Source organism: Trachemys scripta, chromosome 4, assembly GCF_013100865.1.
Source record: "Trachemys scripta elegans isolate TJP31775 chromosome 4, CAS_Tse_1.0, whole genome shotgun sequence".
In the NCBI taxonomy this organism is placed as follows: domain Eukaryota; kingdom Metazoa; phylum Chordata; order Testudines; family Emydidae; genus Trachemys; species Trachemys scripta.
In genome coordinates, this window is record NC_048301.1 from 138,849,529 (window position 1) to 138,865,519 (window position 15,991).

Genomic DNA, 15,991 nt, shown 5'->3' on the forward strand with positions numbered 1-15,991 from the left:
GTCTCACTGAATCCACATGAAGGGATTGTAGCCCCTCAACTGAACTAGTTTCAAACCAATATAATTAAAGCAGCAAAAAAAACCCCCAAAAAACTGGGGAACAGGCCTCATGCTATAAAACAGGAGAAAGTGAAGCACCAACGCCATGTAAATAAACCCCTCTGATGGAAATAAACACAAAATCAGTTTGAAAACAAAATCAGGACCCTGTTCTGCCAGACGCTGCCTGTATCCTGGGCCTGCTACAATTTAAGCTTAAAATGAGATACAAGACATGCATGGAGCAGGTGCTAGGTGCTGCACAAACACCATAGGGTAGAACCACCCTGAGTCAGGCTGCAGATTTGTCACAGTATTTTGTATCAGAAATTATGGAGCAGTTACAGTAACTTTAGTAAAATCACAGGTCCCTAAATTTACTGTGACTGCTCCAGGATTTGTAATAAAACCTGCTGTCAAGGCTGATTCCCCGCTCTGGCACTTCGAGTGCAGAAGATGGGGGCCTGCAAGGACTTTAAAACTTAATACTTGCCATGCCCAGCTTGTATTAAACTCCCAAGGTTAGAGATCCCCCTGGATACAGTCTGAATGTGGGGAGAGCACGGCAGGAACGCAGGATCCCACGGCCCATAGAGGGATCGATGCAGAGAACACCGTCCATCCCCGGGGTAAACTCAGCCAGAGACCAAACTGGTTACACACCAGAGACTCCCCATGGGCCGGCGTCCCCATCACTGCATCTACTGCGCCAAGAGGTTCAACAACCCCTCCGCACTGACCCAGCACCAGCGCATGCACACCAGGGAGCTGCCACATCGCTGTGCTGACTGCAGCAGAAGATTCAGATGGTCCTCAATCCTGAAAATACATTAGCGCAGGCACACCGGGGAGCGGCCGTATCGCTGCACTGACTGTGGCAAGAGCTTTGCAGAGAGCTCAAAGCTGAGAATCCATCAGTGCATGCACACCAGGGAGTGGCCGTATCGCTGTGCTGACTGCGGAAAGGGCTATGCACAGATCCCACACCTGAGAATACACCAGTGTGCACACACTGGGGAGCGGCCATACCGCTTTGACGATTGCAGCAAAAGCAAAATGAGGGGTTCATTCACCTGCACATCTACCAATGTGATATATGCCATCATGTGCCCCTCTGCCATGTACATTGGCCAAACCGGACAGTCTATGCAAAAGAACAAATGGACACAAATCAGACATCAAGAATTGTAACATTCAAAAACCAGTAGGAGAGCACGTCAGTCTCCCTGGACACTCAATAACAGACTTAAAAGTGGCAATTCTTTAACAAAAAAACTTCAAAAACAGTCTTCAATAAGAAACTGCAGAACTGGAATTAATTTGCAAACTGGACACCATCAAATTAGGCCTGAATAAAGACTAGAAGTGGCTGGGTCGCTACAAAAAGTAATTTTCCCTCTGTAGATACTCACACCTTCTTGTCAACTGTTGGGAATGGGCGACGTCCACCTTGACTGCATTGGCCTCGTTAGCACTGACCCCCCACTTGGTAAGGCAACTCCCATCTTTTCATGTGCTGTAATATATATACTGCTTACTGTATTTTTCACTCCATGCATCTGATGAAGTGGGTTTTAGACCACGAAAGCTTATGCCCAAATAAATTTGTTAGTCTCTAAGGTGCCACAAGTACTCCTCGTTCTTTTTGTTGCTAGAAAGGCTCTCAGGAGTCCAGGTTCAAGGACATCTCTGGGGAGCCTCTTCCTAGGAAAAAAACCAAGGGTGGAACATTGATGGAGACGTCTCTGTCCCAAGGCTAGGATCCAGGGACAGGGGAAGCTCTCAGCCAGGCTATGAATCAGGGATCCCATTTCTCCCCCAAGAGACCCACATGCCCTGAGGAGTAAATGGCTCTTACCTCCATGAACGAGCAGGTCTTCCATGCAAGCCTCTTTGAGACCCAGCAACGCTTGGTTTGATAGGACAAGGTGACCTGTCCTCACTGCTCCCTGAGGGGCCCCAGCTGCAGGCTGCAACCGTCTGGGAGGCGGTGACAGATCTCAGGGCCTGAAAGACAGCTGGGGATCCTATTCATTTCACTCACCGAGACCCCGTAGAAGGGCCAAGGGGAGAATAAAGGGCAGGAGGTGAAGCTAGCCCTGAGCCTCTGTCCCACCCCCACCTCCTCCAAAGTGGAGCTTTCCGAGCTTCAGCTGGGCAGACAGGTTGTATCCCTGACACAAAGGCCCTTCTGCAGCATATGGGGCAGGGAGAGCTCTGCCTGGGTCAGGCCAAGGAAAGCGGGAAGGGAAAGGAGAGTGAGTGGAGGAGTTCCTGCTCCAGATGAAGGAATTTTGGGGCAGAGGGAAGGAGCTGCTCCACAGAGAGGGGAGAGAGTTTCTGTCAGTGCCAGCGGACTCCATTTCCTCTTCCACTAGTTCCCCATTTACAGGGAGCCAGAGCAGTACCTGCAGCAGGGAGTGGGAGTTGCTGGTGTCCTCAGAGGCAGAGTCCCTGCAGCACCTCAGGCATCTGGTGCAAGTGCCAGATGATGCGGAGCTGACGCATCACATTGGCCATCATGTCCTCCTGCTGAAAGGGAACAAGAACCTATCAGAGACTCAGATGCCCCCCAGGAATCAGGGGGCACCTGGAACTAGCACCATTGCACCCTGCACCTGTCCATGTCGGAAGGATGGATTCACCAGGATGGAGGCTTGTTGTCCTCTCTAGTCACCTCCAGGGTCAGCCACCCTCCTTGTAGGGTGAGCCACCTCCCCTTCAGTGCCCTGACAGCTCTTTCACCTCCAACCCACCTAGGGACAAAGCTGAAGTTCTCAGCCCTCTCCTCCATCCCCACCCAGGGAGGGGGCTCTAGCAGGGGGGCAGGAGGGAGTCTGCCAGCAGTGAAGTGGGGTGGGGGGAGGTTAAGGCCGTTCCCCAAGTCACCCCAGGATCTAATGCTGAAGCCGCAGGATGGCAGCCCTGGTGAATGGGGCAGATCAGCAGCCCCTGCTGACTGAATCCTCCCGTTCTCTCTAGAGCGGATCCAGCCCTGCCAGCAGCAGGACAAGCTTCATAGAATCGTAGAATATCAGGGTTGGAAGGGACCTCAGGAGGTCATCTAGTCCCACCCCCTGCTCAAAGCAGGACCAATCCCCAACTAAATCATCCCAGCCAGGGCTTTGTCAGGCCTGACCGTAAAAACCTCTAAGGAAGGAGATTCCACCACCTCCCTAGGGAACCCATTCCAGTGCTTCACCACCCTCCTAGTGAAACAGTTTTTCCTAATATCCAATCCAAACCTCCCCCACTGCAACTTGAGACCATTACTCCTTGTTCTGTCATCTGCTACCACTGAGAACAGTCTAGATCCATCCTCTTTGGAACCCCCTTTCAGGTAGTTGAAAGCAGCTATCAAATCCCCCCTCATTCTTCTCTTCTGCAGACTAAACAATCCCAGTTCCCTCAGCCTCTCCTCATAAGTCATGTGCTCCAGCCCCCCTAATCATTTTTGTTGCCCTCCGCTGGACTCTTTCCAATTTTTCCACATCCTTCTTGTAGTGTGGGTCCCAAAACTGGACACAGTACTCCAGATGAGGCCTCACCAGTCCCAAATAGAGGGGAATGATCACGTCCCTCGATCTGCTGGCAATGCTCCTACTTATACAGCCCAAAATGCCATTAGCCTTCTTGGCAACAAGAGCACACTGTTGACTCATATCTAGCTTCTCATCCACTATAACCCCTAGGTCCTTTTCTGCAGAACTGCTGCCTAGCCACTCGGTCCCTAGTCTGTAGCAGTGCATGGGATTCTTCCGTCCTAAGTACAGGACTCTGCACTTGTCCTTGTTGAACCTCATCAGGTTTCTTTTGGCCCAATCCTCTAATTTGTCTAGGTCCCTCTGTATCCTATCCCTACCCTCCAGCATATCTACCATTCCTCCCAGTTTAGTGTCATCTGCAAACTTGCTGAGGGTGAAATCCATGCCATACTCCAGATCATTAATGAAGGTATTGAACAAAACCTGCCTAGGACCGACCCTCGAGGGACTCCGCTTGATACCGGATGCCAGCTAGACATGGATCCATTGATCAATACCCGTTGAGCCCAACAATCTAGCCAGCTTTCTATCCACCTTATAGTCCATTCATCCAGCCCATACTTCTTTAACTTGCTGGCAAGAATACTGTGAGAGACCGTATCAAAAGCTTTGTTAAAGTCAAGGAATAACACATCCACTGCTTTCCCCTCATCCACAGAGCCAGTTATCTCCTCATAGAAGGCAATTAGGTTAGTCAGGCATGACTTCCCCTTGGTGAATCCATGCTGACTGTTCCTGATCACTTTCCTCTCCTCTAAGTGCTTCAAAATTGATTCCTTGAGGACCTGCTCCATGATTTTTCCAGGGACTGGGGTGAGGCTGACTGGCCTGTAGTTTCCTGGATCCTCCTCCTTCCCTTTTTTAAAGATGGGCACTACATTAGCCTTTTTCCAGCCATCCGGGACCTCCCCCAATCACCATGAGTTTTCAAAGATAATGGCCAATGGCTCTGCAATCACATCCGCCAACTCCTTTAGTACCCTTGGATGCAGTGCATCCGGCCCCATGGACTTTTACTTGTCCAGCTTTTCTGAAAGTCCTGAACCACTTCTTTCTCCACAGAGGGCTGGTCACCTCCTCCCCATACTGTGCTGCCCAGTGCAGCAGTCTGGGAGCTGACCTTGTTTGTGAAGAAAGAGGCAAAAAAAGCATTGAGTACATTAGCTTTTTCCACATCCTCTGTCACTAGGTAAGGGGCCCACATTTTCCTTGACTTTCTTCTTGTTGCTAACATACCTGAAGAAACCCTTCTTGTTACTCTTAACATCTCTTGCCAGCTGCAACTCCAAGTGTGATTTGGCCTTCCTGATTTCACTCCTGCATGCCTGAGCAATATTTTTATACATCTCCCTGGTCATTTGTCCAATCTTCCACTTCCTGTAAGCTTCTTTTTTGTGTTTAAGGTCAACAAAGATTTCGCTGTTAAGCCAAGCTGGTCGCCTGCCATATTTACTATTCTTTCTACACATCGGGATGGTTTGTTCCTGCAACCTCAATAAGGATTCTTTAAAATACAGCCAGCTCTCCTGGACTCCTTTCACCCTCATGTTATTCTCCTGGGGGTCCTGCCCATCAGTTCCCTGAGGGAGTCAAAGTCTGCTTTTCTGAAGTCCAGGGTCTGTATTCTGCGTCTCTTCTTTCTTTCATGGTCACTGCCTCCCAGGTTCCCATCCACTTTTGCTTCCCCTTCTAATTCTTACCTGTTCATGAGCAGCAGGTCAAGAAGAGCTCTGCCCCTAGTTGGTTCCTCCAGCACTTGCACTAGGAAATTGTCCTCTACACTTTCCAAAAACTTCCTGGATTGGATTGAGAACTATATTGCTCTCCCAGCAGATATCGGGGTGATTGAAGTCCCCCATGAGAACCAGCGCCTGCCCTGTGATCTAGTAACTTCTGTTAGTTGCCTCAAGAAGGCCTCGTCCACCTCATCCCCCTGGTCTGGTAGCAGACTCCCACCACGACATCACCCTTGTTGCTCACACTTCTAAACTTAATCCAGAGACTCTCAGGTTTTTCTGCAGTTTCATACTGGAGCTCTAAGCAGTTATACTGCTCTCTTACATACAATGCAACTCCCCCACCTTTTCTGCCCTGCCTGTCCTTCCTGAACAGTTTATATCCATCCATGACAGTACTCCAGTCAAGTGAGTTATCCCACCAAGTCTCTGTTATTCCAATCACATCAGAATTCCTTGACTGTGCCAGGACTTCCAGTTCTCCCTGCTTGTTTCCCAGGCTTCTTGCATTTGTGTATAGGCACTGAAGATAACTCGCTGATCGTCCTGCTTTCTCAGTATGAGGCAGGAGTCCTCCCCTCTTGCGTTCTCCTGCTTGTGCTTCGTCCTGGTATCCCACTTCCCCACTTACCTCAGGGCTTCGGTCTCCTTCCCCCGGTGAACCTAGTTTAAAGCCCTCCTCACTAGGTTAGCCAGCCTGCTTGCGAAGATGTTCTTCCCTCTCTTTGTTAGGTGGAGCCCGTCTCTGCCTAGCACTCCTTCTTCTTGGAACACCATCCCATGGTCAAAGAATCCAAAGCCTTCTCTCCAACACCACCTGCGTAGCCATTCGTTGACTTCCACGATTCGATGATCTCTACCTGGGCCTTTTCCTTCCACAGGGAGGATGGACGAGAACACCACTTGCGCCTCAAACTCCTTTATCCTTCTTCCCAGAGCCACGTAGTCTGCAGTCAAGTATCAGGGGGTAGCTGTGTTAGTCTGTATCCACAAAAACAGAAGTTTGTAGTCTGCAGTGATCTGCTCAAGGTCATTCTTGACAGTATCATTGGTGCCCACATGGAGAAGCAGGATGGGGTAGCAATCCGAGAGCTTGATGAGTCTCGGCAGTCTCTCTGTCACATCGTGAATCCTAGCTCCTGGCAAGCAGCACGCTTCTCGGTTTTCCCGGTCGGGACGGCAGATAGATGAATGAAAATATGATGTAACCGGAATATGCTTTATGCAAAAGCTCTCTTGTAAGGTATCATAACAAAGGTTATAACTGACTGAATATATTCCTCCTATTTGTATGCATGTATCATTCTTATATCTGAAGCTAGAAATATGAAGTATAACTCAGAGGTCCTATTGTAATTATGCAAAGTGTGGGCCATTAATGGTGGTTTAGAATCGTGGTGACTCTCATTGACCCAGACAATTGGTTGTAAATGGTTTATTTACCTGCAAACCTTCCTGTGTATGTGTGGGCCAACCCAGGAAGAATGGAGACTAGGGGTCTTACAGTGACATGTGACCACATCACATGATACTGGAATCTATCTTAATCCTTGTACTTTTCCATTGATGAGGCAGGGGTGGGGACAAGCACAGACAAAAGATTCCCACCTTGTGCCAAAGTTATAAAAGGGGGTGGAGCAGGACAAAGGAGGCTGACAGTCATGAGAAAACCCCATCTTACCACCTGAGATGTCTGCTGGACCTAACAAAGACTGTACCGGGGAAAGGACTGGGCCCAGAGTAGGAAGGAGGCTGGTCTGTGAAAGAAACTTATTGGAACATCTTTGAGGGCGAGATATTACCTGTAATCAGTTTCTTAATGTATTAGGCTTAGACTTGCGAGTTTGTTTTATTTTGCTTTGTGACTTACTTTGTTCTGTCTGTTATTAATTGAAACCACTTAAATCCTACTTTTTATACTTAATAAAATCACTTTTGTTTATTAATAAACCCAAAGAAAACAGGGGGGAGAAAACAGCTGTGCATATCTCTCTTCTGTCAGTGTTATAGAGGGCAGACAATTTACAAATTTACCCTGTATTAGCTTTATACGGAGTAAAACAGATTTATTGGGTGGGGGGCTGGGTGTCTAGGTGCTGGAGACAGGTAACTTGCTGAGCTGTTTTCAGTTAAGTCTGCAGCTTTGGGGGCATGGCCCAGACCCTGGATCTGTGTTGCAGCAGGCTAGCATGTCTGGCTCAACAAGACAGGGTTCTGGAAATCCCAAGCTGGCAGGGAAAACAGGCTCAGAGGTAATTTCAGCACATCAGATGACAGTCCCAAGGGGGTCTCTGTGACCAAACCCCCATCACACCTCCCTTCCCCCATCCCACACAGTGCAGATGTGTTTTACCATTTGTCTCTCTCCTCCGGTTGTTATTTTTTAATAAATAAATTTGTTTGGTTTGAAAGCAATCTTTATTACATTAAATGAAAGCAAACATAGCCATGCAAAGCAACAGGCATTTTTCTAAAGTTATCTCAGTGTATAGTACGGAACAATTGCAGTCACCTACTAGCATGACAAGCACTGCACTCCTGAGCACAGCAACAAATATTACTGGCTTTCAGCTGCTCCTTATGGCCCAGCGCTGCGCCCCTCTAATAGCCCTGGTTTTTGGCTGTTCAAATTCAGCCTCCAGGTGCTGAGCCTCCATGGTCCATCCCTGAGTGAACCTTTCACCCTTCCTGTCATAAATATTATGGAGGGTACAGCATGTGGCTATAAGCATAGGAATGTTGTCATCGGCCAGGTCCAGCTTCCCATACAGACAGCGCCAGCGGGCCTTTAAATGACCAAAATCACACTCAACAGTCATTCTGCACTTGCTCAGCCTGTTGCTGAACTGCTCCTTGCTGCCGTCAAGGCTCGCTGTGTATGGCTTCATGAGCCATGGCATTAAGGTGCAGGCGGGGTCTCCCAATGGGCATTTCGACTTCCCTTACGGTGATCTTCTGCCAGGAAGAAAGTCCCGGCTTGCAGCTTCCTGAACAGGCTAGTGTTCTGAAAGATGCGTGCGTCATGCACCTTTCCGGATCAGCCTGCGTTAATGTCTGTGAAATGCCCACGGTGATCCACAAGCTTCTGGAGAATCATCGAAAAATACCCCTTGCGATTAATGTACTCGGAGGCTAGATGGTCTCATGCCAGAATTGGAATATGCGTGCCATCTATCGCCCCTCCGCAGTTAGGGAAACCCATTTGTGCAAAGCCATCCACAATGTCACACACGTTGCCCAGAGTCATGGTTCTTTTAAGCAGGATGTGATTAATGGCCCTGCACACTTCTATCAACACAAGTTTAACGGTTGACTTTCCCACTCCGAACTGGTTAGCGATTGATTGCTAGCAATCTGGAGTAGCCAGCTTCCACAGTGCAATCACCATGTGCTTCTCCATGGGCAGGGCAGCTCTCATTCTCGTGTCCTTGCGCCGCAGGGCTGGGGCAAGCTCATCATACAGACCCATGAAAGTGGCTTTCCTCATCTGAAAGTTCTTCAGCCACTGCTCGTCATCCCAGACATACATGACGATGTGATCCCACCACTCAGTGCTTGTTTCCTGAACGCAAAAGCGGTGTTCCACTGTGGTCAGCACCTCTGTGACTGCCACAAGCAATCTCGTGTTGTAGCTACTACGCGTGGTGAGATCAACGTCGAGCTCCTCTTCACTTCCCAAAACACTTAGCGGCAGAAGAGGAATAGATGCTCCATGGGATAGCTACCCAAAGTGCACCGCTCCGAATGCCAATGCAAGTGCTGCAAGTGTGTTTGCACTATTGCACAGGCTGCTGACCATGTGAGCACACAACTGTGGTTTCCCTGCAGTGATCTCTGAGTGTCGCTGTAACTGCTGGCAATGGACATCTGCCAGTGTAGACAAAGCCTGAGGCCATGTCTACATGCGCAATTGAACAACAAAACTTTTGTAGTTAAGAGGTGTCAACTTCCCCCTCCCCTCAAAAGAGAAAAGTTTTGTCGCAGCAAGTGCCAGTGTAAACGGCGTGTTGTTGGCAGAAGCACTCTCCTGCCGACAATGTGAACTCCGCTCATTGGGGATGGAAGTATTTTGTTGGCAAAAGAGCCGACAAACAGCGTCTATGCTGCTCAACTTTTAGCGACATGGCAGTGTCGCCAAAATTTGTGTAGTGTACACATGGCCTTAGACGTTTTAGTGTTTTGTTTGATTTGCTTGGTAATCTGCTTTGTTCTGTTTGCTATCCCTTATAATCACGTAAAGCCTGCCTTTCATAGTTAATAAACTTGTTTTTTTAAATTAAATCCAGTCTGTGCGATTCATAATGCGGCGGGGGGAGGGGGAGTGGGGGAAATTGTGCACATCTTCCTCCATATTGAGGGAGGGGGCGAATTTATGAGCTTATGTTGTACAGATTTCTCTACAGTGCAATACAGTATTTTGGGTGTACTTTCCAGAGGGGAGCTGCACTTGAGTGCTGAGTCGTCTCACAGAGCGCTGTTTGCAGACTGTGAGATTCTACAGCTGTGTGCTGCCAGGGGCTGCAGAGCCTAATTCAGCCAAACAGGGAGCGGGAACCCAGGCTAGTGGAGTAGGCAGGCTCAGTGAAATCCCAGTACACCAGGTGGCATCCCAGAAGGGGGGAGGGGGACAACCTGTCACATCATCTACTGGCTCATATCCGGTCAGTAACCTACCTCCACATGTTACTTTCCGTGGGCTCTCTGCCATGCGCTCGTTTGTTCAACTTTGCATGACTCCACGCTTTTTCCATCAGCACCCGTAGCTGTCTGCAGAAATGTCCATCTGGATGTTAGAACAGCATCGCTATAGAAAGTCTCTTCCCACGCCTGGATTGCTCTGTCCTTGGATAGTAATTCATCAGTCATATACAGTGATTTGACTCAATTGCGTGGTCCGTGGCTAGGGTTGTCAGGTGTCTCATTTTTTTACCAGAAAGTCCAGTCAAAAGGGGATCTGCAGAGTTTCTTATCAGATCTACTGTCTGCACTCCAAAAGTCTGGTTACCATGGATGGGGGCACACGGAAGAGGGTCATCAACCCACGCCAGCCTTTGCACACTCAGGGCCACCTCCTATCTGTATCTTGTGGGCAGATAGTCTCCACGTCGGGGCTGCAGCTCCCATCCCATCCCCGGCATAGAGAGAGCTCTGATGGGGAAGAGTGATGATTGAGTGACAAGAAATGCGGTGGGAGGGGAGAGGGGAAAGTGGGGGGAAGGGTTGGGGCATCAATGAAAGAGGCAGACCAGGGGCCAGGGCCTCAGGGGGAAGAGGTGGAGCAGGGGAAACTTCCAGCGCTCTTGCTGTAGTGTCGTTTTCAGAAACTAGAAAGTTGGCAACCAAATGGCCAACAGGGGAGTACAGTTAATGAAAGAACCCTAACAGCTCTACACACCTCTGTGCCAGGGCTTGATTATTCCCTACATCTCATGGATAACACCAGTATTATTGCTTCATATGCGATATTTCTGGAGGAATATCTGTGCTAGCTTAGAATTCATAGCCCCTGCAGATTTCTTTTCACCTCAGAATAATTGATTTCGATGGGGAAGCACTGTAATTACACCTTTTGCCCACTAGGGGCTGCTGTGGCACCAAAAGAGAGGGCAGCTGGCTCACAGCTGGAGAAAAGGGAGGCGGTTAGAGGCTGCATTCTTCACAGCATACTGTCCATGGGGCAGGTGTGGAGGCAAGCGATATGGGGGGCAAGGGGGGGATGGATACAGTGAGGCATATGGGGCTGCTGTGGGTGGGGGTGGTCACAGGAGCTAGTGGGGTGACATTGAGCCAGGGGCTGAATGCAAGTGGGGATGCAGAGACACATGGGGACAGGATCAGAGGTATCTGACTGAATGGGTGAGGGCCAGGGTGTGACAAGGTCTCCATAAGGGAGGTTTTCCAACTCTCTAACAATCACCCTCTCCCTCCCCCCCCTCCGCCCCCCAAAAACAAAACCCTGTTCCATACTTCTTCCACCCACACCCAACAACTCTCAAAGTTCACTCCAGGTTCCTTCCCAGCAATTACTTCCCTCTCCCTCAGCTTCTCCATGACCCCGGGCTTCCCCAAGCCTTTGCACTGCTTCTGAGGGGTGCGGGAAACACATTTCTACATTGTAGTTTAAATGAATTATTACTCAATGTTCTGTGTTAATAGGTCTAGTAAGGAATCTATTTGTGAAAAATCACTTCCTGAATCTTTTTTAGTTGTTTGTACTGTTATAGACACAGTTGCTGACAAGTATTTTGAAATAAATTAGAAAAATAATTGAAATTAGCTTAATTCTATTGTATTATTTTGACAAATAAAATATGTAGAATTTTACGTTTTTAATTTTTTTAGCATAGAATGGGAAACTCTCTTTGTGCAGCTGCCAGTCACATGGTTCACGAGGCCTCGTGTTCAGTTAGGCCTTAGAACATTTTGGTTGGTTCATCTTAAAGATTTACACTTCACAGAGGCTTTTCCCCATGACATCTGAAAGCATCAGCTTCTTTAATAGCAAAGAAACACCAGGTTAGACAGACCTTTGTTACACATTAGGTACGTAGTTCTTCTTCATCCCATTTCTATTTAAAGTAGACGGCATGAGCAGTTCCTGAGTCTCCTTCCAATCACACGCACTGGGCTGTCCTGCCCCACTCCTCAGTCCAATCTATGCTGAGACAGGACTGCAAATCCCACCTCTAGATGTCACCCAAGAGTCACCCCCAGCTGGAACCAGGATAGGTGTGGTGGAAAGATCCTGGCTGGGTCCCATCTAGATGGGGAGGTGGGGTATGTGTCTTGGCTGCATCCTACCTAGATGTATGTGTGTGTGTGTATGGAGAGAGACTTGGCTGGATCCCAGCGAGATGAGAGGAGGGGATATCCTAGGTGGATCCCAGCTAGATGCAGGGGTCCCTAATGCAGTAGGCTGAGACCATCTGCTCTAAAATCCCCCCACCTGTCTGCTCTTCCCCACACTGCTCAGCAAAGTCCTCTGCCCTGCCCCCACAGTCTCTCTGCTGGGCATCATGGGGACAGAACCACTCCCTGGTCTGCATCTGCTGGTGCTGGGCCAGGCCCATCGGCTCCCAGAAGCCCCTCTGGCCCTGGCAGTTACACAAGGGTGTTGGTGTGAGTGACCTGGTGCCGGGTGAGATTGCCGAACTGAGAAAAGCATTTGCCACAGTCAGCACAGCTGTACGGCTGCTCCCCGGTATGAATGCGCTGATGTATTTTTAGATATGAGCTATGTGCAAAGCTTTTGCCGCAGACATTGCACTGGAATGGCCGCTCCCCGGTGTGCGTGGTCTGATGTTTGGTCACTGCATGGGCGCTGCTGAACTTCTTACCACAGTTGCCACAGCGGTGTGGCCGCTCCTTGGTGTGCACGCGCTGGTGTACTCTCAGGTTTTCGATATATTCAAAGCCCTTGCCGCAGTCAGCACAGCGGTGTGGCCGTTCCCCACCGGTGTGCGTGCGCTGGTGTCTTCTCAGGTATGAGATCTGTGAAAATCCCTTCCCGCAGTCAGCACAGCGGTGCGGCTGCTCCTCGGTGTGGGTGCGCTGGTGCTGGGTCAGCTTGTCAGTACTGCTGAACTTCTTACCACAGTTGCCACAGCGGTGTGGCCGCTCCATGGTGTGCGCACGCTGGTGTTTTCTCAGCACTGAGCTGTGTGCAAAGCTCTTGCCGCAGTCAGCACAGCGGTATGGCCGCTCCCCTGTGTGCGTGCGCTGGTGTACGGTCAGCACACTGGCACTGATGAAACTCTTGCCACACACATCACAGCTGTATGGCCACTCCCCAGTGTGTGTGCGCTGATGTCCTCTCAGGTCTGCGAGCTGTGCAAAGCCCTTGCCGCAGTCGGTGCAGTGGTATGGCCACTCCCCAGTGTGTGTGCGTTGATGTATTCTCAGGCTTGAGTTGTGTGCAAAGCTCTTGCCACAGTTGGTGCAGTGATATGGCCGCTCCCCGGTGTGCGTGCGCTGGTGCATTCTCAGCTGTGCGATCTGTGCAAAGTCCTTGCCGCAGTCAGCACAGCGGTGCGGACGCTCCCCGGTGTGCGTGCGCTGGTGCATTTTCAGCTGTGTGATCTGTGCAAAGCCCTTGCCGCAGTCAGCGCAGCAGTGCGGTCGCTCCCCAGTGTGTGTGCGCTGGTGTATGGTGAGCACACTGGCACTGGTGAAACTCTTGCCACAATCATCACAGCGGTATGGCCGCTCCCCAGTGTGTGTGCGCTGGTGTGTTCTCAGGTGTGTGAACTGTACAAAGCTCTTGCCGCAGTCGGTGCAGCGGTGCGGCCGCTCCCCGGTATGCGTGCGCTGATGGACTCTCAGGTATGAAATCTGTGCAAAGCCCTTGCCGCACTCAGCACAGTGGTGTGGCCGCTCCACGATGTGTGTGCGCTGATGGACTCTCAGGTGTGAAATCTGTGCAAAGCCCTTGCCGCAGTCAGCGCAGCGGTATGGCCGCTCCCCGGTGTGTGTGTGCGCTGGTGTATTCTCAGCTTTGAGCTCGCTGCAAAGCTCTTGCCGCAGTCAGCGCAGCGGTATGGCCGCTCCCTGGGGTGCATGCACCGATGCTGGGTCAGTGCGGAGGGGTTGCTGAACCTCTTGTTGCAATCGATGCAGTGATGGGGACGCCGGCCGATGGGGAGTCTCTGGTGTGTTGCCACATCTGGTCTCTGGCTGAGTTTACCCCGGGGATGGACTGCGTCCTGTGCATGGATCCTGCTGTGGGCCGTCGGATCCTGCGTTCCTGCCATGCTCTCCCCACACTCAGACTGTGTCTTCGTTCCCCCCAGGATCCCGAGCGCTGCTGGAGAGAGCAGAGGCAATCCCCGTGTTATCTCACGGTTAAGGCTACAGGTTTATCAAGGATGGGGAAAATGTCACAGATGGAGTGATTTCCCCATTTGCCCATGACTGTTTTTTAGATGGGTGCCTCACCCTGCAATGGTGGCGCCTGTCCCACAGGGCGGGACCAAACGCCTCGCTCTGGGAATTGAGACCTGGTGTGCAGGGTTACAGCGCCACTCAGATTTGCCCCTCCTTCCTGTCATTATGGTAGGGGAATGAGGCCAAACTTCAGTGAATGGCCTTACCACTCAGATCCACTCTAGCCCACCCCAACCCCTCCGCACCAGGCTGGGGTCAGGGCTGCTGCGCTGGGGGACCTGCTGGGCGGTTGGTGCACCCTGGGCAGGGCGAGGAGGAGGAGATTTTATTAAAAATCATGGAGCCGTCTCAGTAAGTTTAGTGACCTGTGACTTTTACTACATTTACTGTAACTGCTCTAAGAAGCAACAGAGAGTCATGTGGCACCTTTAAGATTAACAGATGTATTGGAGCATAAGCTTTCGTGGGTGAATACCCACTTCGTCAGACGCATGTAATGGAAATTTCCAGAGGCAGGTATAAATATGCAGGCAAGGTAACTGCTCTGTAATTTCTGATACGAAATCCCGTAACAAATCTGCCGCCTGACTCAGGGTGGTTCTACCCTATGTTGTTTGTGCAGCACCTGGCACCTGTTCTCATGTGCGTCAAGCACCTCGTGAGTCTTGTTTTGTGCTTAAACTGTAGTCTGCCCAGGCAACGGGCAGGACCTGGAAAAAGGGGCCCTGATCCAGGACTTGGGCCCCTACGTGCTAACACAGTTGAAAATGTGTCCCTGGTTTATTTTCAATCAGAGGTTTTTATTTTCACAGAATCATAGAAGATTAGGGTTGGAAGAGACCTCAGGAGTTCATCTAGTCTAATGGTTTTTAAACTTCTTTTTTCATGGATCTCTTGAAAATTCCTGAGGGTCTTGGTGGACCACTTAATGATCTTTCCAAATGTTGTTTGTGCCATTAGCTAACTATTGTAAAGCACTTTGGATAAAAGCGCTATATTAAAAAAACACCGTAATAATAATTAACTATCTCGCTTGCATGCATATGATCTGCACACATAGTTCAGCTTTAAGATGCTAAACAAATCTCTGAGTCAACTAGAAATATTCATGTTCTCATCGCAAGTATTAATACAATATTTTCTGATACTGAAAAAGGGAGTAAAAGCCATTTGCTCAGGCTTATGCAATTTCTCTGAGATGTTCACTGTAAATTTGACTAATACATCACACGCACAGAACAGTAAAAATAAATAATGAAGTGACACAAACAGCAAAAACAAAACCACATACATACAAGTGACAACACTGAAAATACAAAGGGAAGTAAAATATCAAGTTTCTGGTTATGGGTATTTTAAATGAGTGTTTAGGACCCACGCTGTGCAAATGCAACAGAGCCTCGTAGAAACAGGCAAAGTTCTCCTGGTTTCACATTGTGTTGTGTGTGTCACCAACTCAAAAACTCTCAGTGCACTCGTTGAGTTTTTATAGGCTTTGGACCACATTAACACATGGCTTGGAGTTTGCACACAGATCCCTGCCTCAAAGAACTTGCAAATAAGGTCTTTATCATACAAAACACCAAGCAGTAACACCACCAAACCTAGTGCGGCTTACTACTTAAGAGTCAATGGGAATACTCTTAGGTTTAAAGGGAACTATCCACGGACCACCTGAATGGAGCTCGCGGACCACAGTTTGAGAACCTCTGATCTAGTCAAGTCTAACCCCCTAGTCAAAGCAGGGCCAACCCCAACTAAATTTTACATGTTGCTGGTTCTTCACTT

At 49.5% G+C, this 15,991-nt stretch overlaps 1 pseudogene; it reads right to left on the reverse strand.

Moving 5' to 3' along the window:
* LOC117876585 overlaps window positions 1–15,991 on the reverse strand; it is a 101,138-nt pseudogene that overhangs the window by 54,111 nt on the left and 31,036 nt on the right.